The sequence below is a fragment of the Sorex fumeus genome, unplaced genomic scaffold (genome assembly GCF_029834395.1).
Source record: "Sorex fumeus unplaced genomic scaffold, SorFum_2.1 ptg000037l, whole genome shotgun sequence".
NCBI classification, from domain to species: Eukaryota; Metazoa; Chordata; class Mammalia; order Eulipotyphla; family Soricidae; genus Sorex; species Sorex fumeus.
In genome coordinates, this window is record NW_026606094.1 from 6674068 (window position 1) to 6688997 (window position 14930).

A 14930-nucleotide genomic window follows, 5' to 3' on the forward strand; every position below is an offset into this window, starting at 1 on the left:
ACATGGCAAAGCGTGGCAAGCTAACCGTGGCATATTCAATATGCCAAACACACTAACAACGTCTCACAGTAGAGACGTTACTGGGCCCACTCAAGCAAATCAATGAACAATGGGAGGACAGTGACTGTGATATATATAAAAATTGGATTTAAATGTTCTATAACACCTTAAGTAAGATGCTTGTGGTACACTAGTAAGTTCTGAGGAGTATTGTGATAGTATGGCAGCTCCATTGGATGACAACAAACGCAGAAAACAAACTATTCAGCATTATGGCTGGGCTACAATATATAGTAGTGCCCATGAAGACACAGTGACATTGTGGAGAGTAACTAAATGGAACCAGTAACTCAGTGATCAGCCCTACTGACGAAAGAAAAAGGACCTTCCTCTTTTCACAGAAATATCTAAGAAAGAATGTTTTAGAAGTTCCAATGAAGATAATCTTAATAACTGGAGATAGACTTACATAGACTTTTATGATCCTTTGCTTGGAGAAAATTTTACATTAAAATAAGAGAGAGAGAGAATCAGGACATATCTTGTGTGTACTTCCTTTCAATGCCCACAGTTTGAAGTCTGGTTTGGCTATAATCCTCATCTATTCTTATAGGCATGAGGCCTCAGAGGAGGTGAGTTACCTTCTCAGTTCAATAAACTTTTTTCTCTATTTTGGGGGCAGGTTTGGAATCCAAAATAATTCTAAGGGGATTGAGGGGCCTGTCAGTTCAAGATAAGGGTACGAGAATGTGGCTTCTCAGGTCCTTTGTTGCTGGGGATCACCAGGGCCTCAAACAGTGATGGTTAGGAGGACATTTGGTGGAAGGGTGGAAATCCTTCACTATCTTCCTAGCACAACTGTAATCTTAATAGGCTTTCTTTAGGGTTTCCAAATGTAACAAACATACATGAAACACCAGAAAAAAATTTCATCACATTTCTTGAAAACTAATTCAAGAGGCCTATCAGTGTCAGCTTTATAACAATTGCACTGTAAAATTTAAAAGAGATAGAAGAATGCTCTCTTTAAGTAGAGTAAAAATATATATGTGTGTGTGATTTATAATATAGCAGGAGAGAACATTTATAAAGAAATATACATTTAATCTTAGTTTCAAAATGTTACAGCTAAAAGTTGTACAGGGAAGCAAGAGAGATAGAACTATAAGTAGGACTTGTCTTTCGTACAGTGAACCTAGGCCCCACAACCCCTAGGATCCCTTAAGAATTAGGAATTATTCTAGGGCCAGGAGTAAGCCTTTAACATTTTCAGGAGTGAGACAATCACTTTTTAAAGATTATTTAAATTATTTAGCCCGGAAAGCTCCCGAGAGTGTCCTGTCCACACAGGCAGACCCTGGCAAGCTCCCTATGGTGTATTTGATATGCCCAAATCAGTAACTATAACAGGTCTAGTTACCCTGACCAGAAAAAAAGCTCCAAATCCTTGGGAAAGACAAGAAAAGAGTTGCTGCTAAAATCTCAGGGCTGGGACAAATGGAGACGTTACTGGCACATGCTTGAGTAAATGGACGAACAAAGGGATGACAGTGAAACAGTTATACAGTGATATATCTGTAAAAAAGAAATGTTTCCCTGAATAACTTTATATGAGACTGACACCAAAGAACAGTAGAGACAAGGGCCAGGAAGATTTCCTCACTTTTGAAGCCTCTCCCATGAGGAGGGAGAGAAGGCAGCTGGAATACAGAAGGGGTCACTAAGTCAATGATGGAGAGATCATTCAGGATGAGAGATGTGTGCTGAAAATAGATAAAGGACAAAACATGATAGCCTCTCAGTGTCTGTATTGCAAACCAGAATGCTCCAAAGTAGAGAGAGAGTATTGGGGAAATTGTCTGCTACAGATGCAGGTGGAGGGGTAGGATGGATGGGGATACTGAGGACATTGGTGATTGAGAATGTGCACTGGTGGAGGGATGAGTGTTCAATCATTGTATGACTGAAACTTAAACATGAAAACTTTTTAACCGTATCTCATGATGATTCAATAATAAACATAAATTTGAATTTGAGAGTAATAATTTATTCCTTGCACTTACCACCCTTTGTTTCATCGATTGTCTTTGCTCATGTCTTCATTTTTTCTCTGAAATATTTAATGCATCCTTTCATGTACTACTAATGGTCTACATGATGAGGATATATCATAAAATATTCAACATGCCTGTCTTTACAAAGCTTAAAGTAACAAGAAGAACACTGACAAATAAAAGCAAACAGAATTTCTTTTTATTTTTTTATTTTTTAATGAAACACCATAAAATAGAATTACAGACTTACACACTTTTGTGATTATGTTTCAGTCATACATACAATGGTCGAGAACCCGTCCTGCCACCAGTGCCCATTCTCCTCGACCAATGTTCCCAGTATGCTTCCTGCCACCCACATCCCACCCCACCACTGCCTCTGTGACAGGCACATTCCCTTTTACTCTCTCTCTCTCTTTTTGGGTGTTATGGTGTGCAATACACGCAGACCTTCATGTTTGGTCTATAGTCTACTTTTAGCACACATCTCCCATCCCGAATGAGGTCTCCAAGCATCCTTTTCTTGATGGTCCCATCTTTATCTCAGCTGCCCTTTCCCCCAGGACGTGAGGCAGGCTTACAAGCCCAAGAGCAGATGACTGGTTAAAGAAACACTGGCAAATCTACACAATGGAATACTATGAAGCTGTTAGAAAAGATAAAGTCATAAAATTTTCATATAGTTGGATCGACATGGAGAGTATCATGTTAAGTGAAATGAGTCAGAAAGAGAGAGATAGACATAGAATGACTGCACTCATTTGTGGAATATTAAGTAACACAATGGGAGACTGACACTCAAGGATAGTAGAGATAAGGACCAGGAAGATTACTCCACAAACAGAATTTTAAGATCACAATTATTTCAGATTGTTACACATGCACTAATGTGCTAATGGAGATAAGTGTTAAATAAAGAAAACTGTGACAGGAATGTCTTTCCAAAGTGATATGTAGGATAGGATCTATATACTATGAATAAACTGGTCTGTCATAAATTCAGAGGTCACTGTCACTGGCCTCCCGTTGTTCATCGATTTGCCCAGTAATGTCTCCATTGAGACAATAGTTACTGTGTTTGGTATATTGAATATGTCACGGTAAGCTTGTCAGGCTTTGCCTTGCCATGTGGGTGAGATACTCTCAGTATCCCAAGGGGCAGAGGAATCGAAAGAATTAAATACACAGAAATTGTGCAATGGTCCTATCAAGATTGAGAAATTCCATGAGTTCCGTATAGTTTAAACTAGAGAAGGGATTAATCATTTGGGAAGAGAGGTAGGTTAGCAAGGCAACCAGAAATCAAATTTTGTAATGTTTTGTTGGAAGTTTTTACGGTTAGGTTTTATTCCAAAGGTAACAGAAAGATATAATTTTATCTCCTATATGTTTTTGCAGTTGTTCTGTACTTCACTGTTACTCCTATAGCCAGGCTGATGTTACCACCATTTTGTACTCCCTGATACTAACCATGAGTTCATTCATGTGTAATATCAGAGAAGAGAGAGATACTTACGAAACTTGCATGGGTTTTGATCCATCAGCCTGAAAATTAGATACATTTCACTGATCAGAGCTAATGCTTTAGGCCCATGAAATTAAAAATGTTCCAGGATAGCAAATCTAATGTTTGATGTGTCTCAGTGAATATGATTCACACAATCAACGCAGGCCATGGTGATTTTAGCTCTTTAATTTTAGCAAGTTTTTTTTGTGTCTAGATGAATATTGTTTTTATTTTAGAGATTACTTTTAAACAAAACATTAAAAGATTCTTAAATCTTTATTAAAAATTAACCTACGGTTCTGAAATTATTTTAGTCTCTATCTCACTCAGTTTTATGCTCTCTCATTTTCGTCAAGCAACGGTTATGTCTTAACCCACCAAATTTTACACTTTTCAGAAATAAGGTATCAAACAAGCAAAATGGTGATGGCTCTTGTTGGAGCATGGGCATATCTGAGTAGACAGTGTGCATGAATAAATGAAGGAATAGTAGATGTGATAGTAGAAAACTGAAGTTGAGTTTATTTGAATTTCCTTCTTTGACTGAAGCTTTGGTTTGCTATGGAAGGAAAAGATTGGAATGCAAGTGGAAAATTTATTTTCAGGCACCTAACTCTTAGATAACTCTATGTATGATATTTGAAATGAGGATTCTCTTTCTCTTAAAGAGGGAGTGGAGCATGAAGAAATCAGCCTAGGGATAAGAACAGAGTAAATGAGATCAAAAGGATCATAGACCTATCTCACATATGGTCCACTAGAACACAGCATATCACTAGGAGGGTTTTTGGTTTGCCAACAAAGGAGACAATGCTCTACTCATAAAAAAGTTGTGTGGCCATAGTTTTAAGATGTTCTATTATACCATATATCACATACTCTCACATCATATCATATCAAATCACATTATAATGCAATGATAATCCCATTGTATGTAATATATAATTATATTCTGTATAATATCCTCAATATGAACCCCAATAATATTATAAATGAGAGATAATATATGTCCCATTGCCTAAATCCTGAACCCATATCATTGGATTAACCTTAAAAATTAACTTTCACATATTTAAATTCACATAGATAAAAGTCAGAGACAAGAAGAAAAATAGCTATGCTAAAAGTAAAGGATTTATGTGCAGTCTTGACATCTTCCTGGGCTGGATCAATAGCACAGTGGGTAGGGTGTTTGCTTTGCATGCAGCCAACATGGCCGACCCAAGTTCGATTCCTCCGCCCCTCTTGGAGAGCCCAGCAAGCTACCTAGAGTATCTCCCTGCATGGCATAGCATGGCAATCTACCAGTGATGTATTTGATATGCTAAACACAGTAACAAGTGTTACAATGGAGTTGTTACTGGGCCCGCTCAAGCAAATCGATGAACAACGGGAGGACAGTGATAGTGACAGTGACATTTACCTTATATATGAAAAATTCAGGAGGGCACAGTATGTGTTACAATAGTGTTCTATAAAAAATTAAGATACTTTGAGAAATTATAGACAGGAAATGATGGTATTCAATGGTGTAACTTACTACGAAATTGATATATTTAAAATTTTTTATTGTGCTTTTCATCAATTGAAGAATTATATCAGAAATCTATTTTTATAGTCTACATTACCCTTATCCTCAGAGTGAGAGTTAATAGGAGTTATATCAAAGCCCTGAGCAAATCAGCTTATCACATCTAAATAGCCTGAGGTTTTGGGAGAGTCACCCTGCTCTGGAATTTGTTTTATGATTGAATATCTAATACTGTCATCAAATGTATGGACTCAGCACTCTGGAAATGTTCTTGTATGAGAACAGATTTTTAAATATATGTAACACTGAAATTAAATACTCTTTTTGAGTATCTTTAGTAGTTGTTCGCTTTTAAGAGAGTAACTGTGTGTGCACGTGTGTATCTTGGTCAGCCACCTAAGGATTCTAAATTCAATGTAACACTAGGAGACAATGGTCAACCTCTGTTGAAGGTATGGAAAGTTTGTTTTCAATGTAAGTAATGCTGTGTAATTGGTGTTCCTATATATGATACCTAAATGGAAGTGAAAAAGTGACCAAATTTTTGTTTGTTTGGGGAAAATGTGGTTTCACAATTAAATAAATTTAGAAACACCGAGTTAATCTAGCTGAAGCTGTTTGTTATATGAGTTATCCAATGCTAGTATATTTGGTTATATTTATCTTATTATGAAGTGTGCTTTATTTCTGATACCTTTCACCATGAGTTTTCTTATACAAGATGACCAGGTAATCATTATTTAAATGGCAATACTCTTGAAAATAAAAAAAGGGATGTTAATACTTGTGTCTGGGAAGTAAGTGGCAACAGAAATACAAAAACCAGATTATGACATAAAAACCTGGCTGTATAGTGATCTTTATTTAATAGGATCAACTTGAATTTTGGAACTTTTGTTATAAATAAACCATAACTTATATTGCAAACTGATAATAATTTTATAATATTGTATATATATATATATATTCAAAATAGTATTTGTGTTGGAATAATAGCTGCAACAAGCTTCTGAAAATATTAAACATAATACTATATTTTAATTTCTCAAACATATTTTCATTTTCTTTTGCATCATTTCTTAAAACTGTAAATGTTGAGTGACAATATTGGAGATAGTCTTCGAAAGTTGGGGAAGTATAGCAATTGGAATTCTTCACTTATCACTTGGGTTATGATTGAAATACTAGTTTCTGGACACAAGACCATCCCATAACAAATATTAGCATAGTAGAGTGTATCAAAATCCTCTTTCTTTGAATCTCTGAGTATTTATCCAATTACAACTATGGAATGGTATCAGTGTCTTACACTTAGTTGAATGGGAGAAGAGGATCTAAAGAGATCTCATGGTTTGTGAGGTTAGCCTGTTCTAGACTACTTTCATGTTTCATTAGTCTAATTGTATAGACTACACAGTAACACACTTACTTCCCTATTAATATAATAACTAATTGAAAGTGAACTTTCCCTTCCCAAATTTATTCATAGAAATATAGTAAAGTTCATTGTCATTTGACATACACCAAAATATACTATAATTTTTTAATAATATGTAAAAGTAACTTTATATTGTTTTAATTTGGGGCTGGTGAGATACTATACCTATAGAGAGCACTTGTTTTGCATGGGTACAATGCTGGTTGCATCCTCCAGTATCACTAGGACTAATTCCTCAGAGCACACCCCATTGCTGGTTGTGTCCCAAAACCAAAATATAAATACAAAAACCGAGCTAGTGTGTTAATACACACATACATGTGTATACATGCATGTATATAAGCATATACATACATATACAGAAGCATGTATACATATGTATGTACTTCAGTTTTAATGTAATATATAAAATATCTTTTCAATTTATAATCAATGTAATAATACTAGTGAAGTATGTTAGTGTATTTAACTCCACATTTTTGTAGACTTATGTATAATTGTAGCCTGCCCACAGGGCAGAGTCTGGCAAACTCCCCGTGGCCTACCAAATATGCCAAATACCAGTAACAATGATGGGTCTCATTCTCCTAAAGAGCCCTGAATATAGTCTCAGGGCTAGGATGAAAGAGACGTTACTGGGGCCTGCTCGAGGCAATCGACGATTAACAGGATGATGAAAAAAAAATGTATAATTTACACTTGTATTCCATATTTCTGTTTGCTTGTTCTAAGGAGGCATCACAGTCAACAATAGCACTGAAATTATTATATAATGCTTCAGTATTGTACCACTATCCCAATCACTCTACCCCATTTTGTCTCATTAATTCTTGGTGCTGGTGATTATATCTCAGAATGGGTCTCTTTGGGGTGATTTTCTAATGTGTTTCTTTGTTCTTTCTAATCCAATTGAGTAAGCTAATCTGGTTATTGTCTTTTTCTCTCTGACTCAAATGACTTAGTAAGACTCCCTTCAATTCCATCCAAGTTGTTGCAAGGTGTATGGCAATCTACTTTTATACTTGACTAAACACAATTCAGTTTGTCTGAATATATACATATACATATATATGTATACATATATATATATATACAGCACATATATATACCACAGTTTCTTTATCCACTCATCTGTTGTTGGGAACTCTGGTTGTTTCTAGATTTTGGCTCTTGTAAATAAAGTATCAGTGAATATAATTGTATTTACTTTTAAATTAATGTTTTTGTGTTCAAGCAGTTGATGGTAAATACTGGAAATACTGGATTTTACTAAAGTTTTTTTAAATGCATTTAATGTGTTTTATTTATTTATTTTATTAGTGAAACACCATGAGGTATAGTTGTAGACTTACAAACTTTTGTGCTTGGGTTTCAGTTATACAATGATCAAGTACCCATCCCTCCACTAGTGCCCATTCTCCACCGCCAATGATCCAAGTGGCCTTCCCACACCCCAACCCATCTCCCCCCACCCCACCTCCATGGCAGGGCTTTCCTTTTTGCTCTCACTTTCCTTAGGGTGTTGTAGTTTGTAATAGAGGTATTGAGAAGACATCTTGCTCAGTCTATAATCTACTTTCAGCATGCATCTTGCCTCCTGAGCGAGTCCTCCACACATCTTTTACTTTGTGATCCCTTCTCTACATGAGCTTCTTTTTCCCCCAGCATGTGCTGCCAGCATCTGAGCCCTGGAGCAGACCTCCTGGTACTTATCTCAATTATTCTTAGGTGCTCTACTCCCATTCTGTTACTTTATATTCCCCAGATGAGTACAGTCTTTTTATGCCTGTCCATCCCTTCCTGGCTCACTTCACTTAGCATGGTACTTTCAATGTAGAACCAATTGTATATGAATTTCATGATTTCATCTTTTCTAACAGTTGTATAGTATTCCATTGTGTAGATGTACCAAAGTTTTGTAAACCAGTCTTCTGTTCTCAGGCACTCAGGTTTTTCCAAATTTTGGCTATTGTGAACAGTGTAGCAATGAACATAGAAGTGCAGATGTCATTTCGACTGTGCTTTTTGCATCTCTCTAATATATTCCCAGGAGTGGTATTGCTGGGTCAAATAGGAGCTCAATTTCTAATTTTTTGAGAATCGTCCATACTGTTTTCCAAAAGGGCTGAAACAGTTGGCATCCCCACTAACAGTGAAGGAGGGTCCCTTTCTCACCACATCCGCACCAACACGAGTTGCTTTTGTTTTTTTCGATGTGGGCCAGTCTCTGTGGTGTGTGATGATATCTCATCTTTGTTTAGTCTGCATCTCCCTAATGATTAGGGATGTAGAGCATTTTCTCATGTGCCTTTTTGCCTTCGGATTTCTTCTTTGAGAAAGTTTCTTTTCATTTCGTTGCCCCAATTTTTGGGGTGGTTGGATGTTTTCTTTTTGTGGAGTTCAACTGGTGCTTTGTATATCCTTGATATCAACTCCTTATCAGATGGCTATATCCTTTCCCATTCTGTAGAAAGTCTTTGTATTTTGGTCACTGTTTTTTTTTTTTTTGAGGTGCAGAAGTTTCTTAGTTTAAGACAGTCACATTTGTCTATCTCTGTATTCACTTGCTTGCCCAGTGGCGCATCATCTTTTAAGATACCGTTAGCTTCAATGTCGTGGAGGGTTTTGCCACTCTTGTCTTCAATGTACCTTATGGACGCTGATCTGATATTGAGGTATTTAATCCATTTTAATCTTTTGTGTGTGGTTTTAAGTAGAGATCGGAGAACACTTTTTTATATGTAGCATTCAGTTTTGCCTGCACAATATTTAAAAAGGGTTTCCTTGCTCCTTTTCACATTTCTTTCTCCCTTATCAAAGATTAGATGATCATATATTTGGGGGGAGGTGTCAATATATTCAATCCTGTTCCATTTGTCTGTGACTCTGACTTTGTTTCAGTACCATGTTGTTTTAATTATTACTTCTTTGTAGTAGAGTTTGAGGTTGGAAAGTTTCATTCCTCCCATTTTCTTTTTCCCAAGAATTGCTTACCTATTCGTGGGGGTTTATTGTTCCCTATGAATTTCAGGAGTATTTGCTCCATTTCTTTGAAGAATGTCAACAGTATCATTATAGGGATTGCATTGAGTTTGTACAGTGCTTTGGGGAGTATTGCCATTTTGAGAATGTTAATTCTCCCTTTCTATGAACAGGGGATATTTTTCCATTTCCTCGTGTCCTCTCTTATTTCCTGCAGTAGCATTTTGTAGGTTTTTTTGTACAGGTCTTTTACATCCTTAGTTAAGCTGATTCCTAGGTACTTGATTTTCTGGGAAACAATTGTGTGCCGGATTGTTGTTTTTCATGTCACTTTCTTCTCTCTCATTATTTGCATATAGGATAACATTTTGGGTGTTGATTTTATTATCTGAAACTTTACTATACAAGTCTACTGTTTCTAGGAGTTTCATGGTAGAGGTTTTAGGGTTCTCAAAGTATAGTATCATATCATCGGCAAATAGTGAGAGCTTGATTTCTTCCTTTCCTACCTGAATTTCTGTAATACCTTTTCTTGCCTAACCTCTATTGCAAGTACTTCAAGTACAGTATTGAACAACAGTGCAGAGAGTGGGCATCCTTGTCTCATCTCTGATCTTAGAGGGAAGGCTTTCAAAGTAGACTCTGATGATCTTTTGAATTTCTTTGGTTTCTGTTTTGATATTCCCCCTTCTCATTTCTGATTCAGTTTATTATGGTTGTCTTTCTCTCTTTCTTTGTGAGTCTGGCTAGTGGTTTATCTATCTTGTTTATTTTCTTGAAGAACAAGCTCTTGGTTTCATTGAACTTATAGATTGGTTTTTGGGTTTTTATGTCATTGATTTCTGCTCTAGGTTTTATGATCTCTTTCCTTCTGTCTGGTTTGGGCTCCCTTTGTTGGTCCTTTTCTAAGATCTTGAGCTGTCAAGTGAAGTTGCTTATGTGGGCCCTTTCTTCCTTCCTGAGAAATGCTTGCAGAGCTATAAATTTTCTCCTTAACATGGCTTTAACTGTGTCCCACAGGATCTGGTAGCTCGTGTCTATATTCTAATTTGTTTCCAGATATCTTTTGTTTCTTCCTTAATTTGTTTCCTGACCCACTTGTTGTTCAACATTGCATTGTTTAATTTCCAGGTGTTTGATTTGGTTTTATGCATCTGTACATGATTAACTTCTATCTTCAGTGCATGTGGTCTGAGAAGATAATTGATACAATGTCTATCTTCCTGATTCAGTTGAGGTATGCTTTGTGGCCCAGCACATGATCTATTCTGGAAAATGTTCCATGTGCACTGGAAAATAATGTATATTCTTTTTTTCAGGAATATAAAGTCCTGTATAGATCTATTAGCCCTCTGTCTTCTATTTCTTCCTTCGGAGCCATTATTTCCTTGCTGAGTTTTAATCTTCTGGATCTATACAGGGGTGATAAGGCAGGGTTCAAGTCTCCAACTAATATTGTGTTGCCTGCCTTGTCCTTCTTAAGGTCTGTTAGCAGTTGTTGTAGGTATTTGGCTGGTCCCTTATTGGGTGCATATATGTTTAGGAGTTTGATTTCTTCCTGATGTACATATGTCTTAAAAAAATGGCCTTCAGTCTCCGTTCTAATATTTTTCAAGCTGAAATCTATGTTGCCCGATACTAGTCAGGCCACTCCAGCTTTTTTGAGAGGAGTGTTTGCTTGCAGGGTTATTTTCCATCCTTTGACTTTGACTTTGAGTCTTTGTTTGTTCTGATTGTTCAGATGTGTTTCTTGTAGGCAACACAATGTTGGGTTCTGCCTCTGAATCCATTTTACCACTCAGTGTCTCTTAATTGGTGAATTTAGACCATTGACATTGAGAGAGTTTATTGTTATGGGGTTTTGTGCTATCTTTCTGTAGGAGTAGGTTGTGCTTATAAGTGTTTCCCTTATCTTATAGGAGCCACTTTAATGCTTCTTTTAGGTGTGGTTTTGAGTCTATGAAGTTCTTGAGTTGCTATTTATCCACAAAATAGTGTACTGTTCCTTGAGTTTGATTTAGAGTTTAGCCTGGTAAAGTATTCTTGGTGAAACATTCATTTCAGTGAGTTTTTTCACTATATCCCACCATTGCCTTTGGGCTTGGAGGGTTTCCTCTGATAGGTCTGCTATGAATCTAAGGGGTGGTCCTTTGTGATTTCCTTCTTTGACATTGCTGCTTGCAGTATTGTGTCTCTATAAGTGGCATCCATTATTCTAACTATGACATGTCTTGGAGTGTTTTTATTAGGGGCTCTTTTAGCTGGCACCCTTCTGGCTCCTTGAATCTGGATGCCTACATTCTCCAGCTCTGGGACCTTTTCAGCAATGACTTATTTAACCGTGGCTTTTTCATTGGTATTGTTTTCCTGACCTTCTGTACTCTAATGATTCTAATGTTGTTCCTCTAGGAATCATTCCCTCATCCCTTAGGACTCTGATTCACTCTAGAGCTATCTTGAGGTCTCTTGCCATTGTTTGTTGTTGCCTATAGCTCATCTTCCAGCTCACTGATTCTGTCGTCAGCTGCAGCCATTCTACTGTTGAGTGCAATAACTGAGTTTTTTATTTCATCTACCGAATCCTTTATTTGTGACATTTCTGTGCGTAGCTTTCCTGTTTCTGCTCTTATTTCTTCTTGCATTTTCTCGATCGTTTCTTTGATGTCCCCCTTTAATTTACTGGATATCTGTCTCACACTTTCTTTGAGTTCATTAAACATCTTCATTACTTCATATCTGAATTCTTTATCAGAGAGCTCCCTTATGTGAATAACACCTATTGAGGCTTCTGGACTCTTTTCATCATCCTCTCCTCGTGGTGAGGATTTGCGTTTTTTGTTCATGTTGTGGTGGTGGCCTGGAGACTTATATGTTACACAAAACTGCTGGGTTTGGGTAATTTACCTGTGGCCCCCAAATAAGCCACGCCCACTTCTTCTGAGGCCACTCCCACTTTTTCAGAGAGCACACCCCGCCCCCGCAGGTACCTGGTGTGGGTGGTACAGAATTGGGCAGAGCTTTGCGGAGGAACAGCAAAGGACTCAGGGATGGTGGACGGCCAAGGGTCCCAGAGGACGCCTGGGGTGTGTGCGTGGGGGAGGCAGAGTCCAGATTTCAAATTTTCACTGACCTGGGTGTGGGAGAAAACTGGATACAGTGTTGGGGACGAACAGGAAGGGGCTCAGGGATGGTGAAGCAACCAGGGTGCCAGAGGACATTGCTTTGAATGAGATGACAATTTTAACTATGTTGACCCTTCCAATACCTGTTTCCATTTCCTAATGCTTCCTTTTTATTTCTTCAAGAATTGAATTATAAATTTTCACAAATAAGGAATTGTTAGAATGATTTCTAGTTGCTTGAGTTTTGTTGACAAGATTATCATAGAATCGTTTTCCAATCTTTCTCTATTATTATTTATCTATAATAATAAATCTCTGTTTTATTATTATAGATAAATAATAATATATTAGATAAATATCTTTATTATAGTGAGTTCAAGATATCATGATTCATTTAGGACATCTAATGGAACGCTGTCCTTAGAATAATACTTTTCTTTGATTTTATATTCTAAGGTTCTTTGGGACCACCCAGAGAAGTCCAGGAATTACTCCAGGATCTACACTGAAGTGACACTCTTGAAAACACTCAAGGACATAGAAGGTGCTCAGAATCAAACCAGGTATGCAATTTGCAAAGCAATACCTTATGCTGTGATATCACTACAGGAATTGGTGTGCTTTTCTAAATCTTGAAAACATTAAAGCTGTTAGAAAAGGCTAAAGCAATAAAAAAAATATTGATTAGGTTATTAGAAAACCTAGCCAAAGTAAATAAGTATTAACTCCTAAGAAGAAAGATGTTATGTAATTTAAAAACTATGTCAATGCACATTAATACCTATGTTGTACAAGGTAATTAAACCATTTTATTGATTTCATATGTTTAAAAGTTTAGCTATTGATGGAAATTTTAACAAAATATTTCATGAGTCTGGTGTCAACCACATAATGTTTACTAGATTTTTAATGCTTGACCATTTTCAGATCTTTCTAACTTTTTTGATATAGCATTTTGAAAAAGCAAATGGGTGTTTTTCATGGAAGCATTAATAAAGTGTCTGCTCTTATGAGGATGGGAAGTTTCTACTCTCTGTTGTAGTGATTCATAAAGGAGCTCATTATTTGGCAATTGTCTATTACTTATTCTAAAAGTTATACTTTGAAAAGTTCCATTTGTGTCACCACATAAATTGCATTCAGCCAGACACTGTTTTTTTGATGATGACTTGATCAATTGGCTTCCCATTATTCATTGATTTGCTAGAAAGGGCACCAGTAACGCCTCCATTTGTCCCTGTCATGTGTTAGTGTAGCCCAATGGCGTCTGCTCTTTCTAGGAACACAAAGAGCCTCAAAGTGATCATTCAGGGTCCTGACGAAGAAGTCTAACCATGTCATAGTTGGGTGGCCACGTGTCCTGTTGAATTCAGTGGGTAATGGCTCTAGTCCAGCGGTCATCTCCAAATCTCATTACTTGTCCAGCCCATCTGATTTTCGACGCCTTGGCAAATGATACAGCATCCCTGATTCTTGACCATCGATGTAGGTCAGACCTCTGGATTCTTTCTCTCATTTGAGTGAAACGTGATACTCCAAGCATAGATCTTTCTATTCCTCTTTTGGAGACCTGAATAACCTTCCATCCTGTTTTCGTAGGGCCAAGGTCTCCGAGGTGTATGTTACTACAGGCAGTCATCTTGATCTTGTAGTTAGTGAAGGACAGGAGGGCGTTGTGAATGCTTTTCCAGTCTTCTGCCACATCTACCAGCACTGCCACTCTTCTCTCTTTCAGGTCTTCCTTGATCACTTCTCTGCACTGCTTTCAGAGTTCTGATGTTCACTTGCAGTTGCCTGGGGCAGGCGCCAAGTCACTTTGGCTAATAAAATCAAGAATTTTCAATGACAGGTTTTTTTTTTTTTTGGAGCTATCTCTCTCTTGGCATTCCTCATGGAGGTGCTTAACCAGTTGATCGTATTCCTCATCAATGTTGTCAACAATGGCATCTTTGCATGTTGCAGCATTGGTGCCAAAGAGCTCCCAGTTGGTGGTCATTCTGGGAGTTCTATTCTTAAACTTTGCATTCATTTCTCCCTGCTCTGTGAAGTAAAATTTTGCACGAAGGAGATGGTGGTCCAATCCCTTTTGGAATTTTGGGACAACAGTGACAACGGTCAGGCATAACCCTTGATTGAATATCATGTGGTCAGTTTCCTTGTGTAAACGTCCACCAGGAGACTCCCATGTCCAGCGTTTACATTTGGCCTTCTGGAACTGTGAGTTACCATTTATGGTCTTGGTCGACGTGATGAACTCAGCTAGTCTCTCACCTTGTTTATTCCACTCTAGCCATGC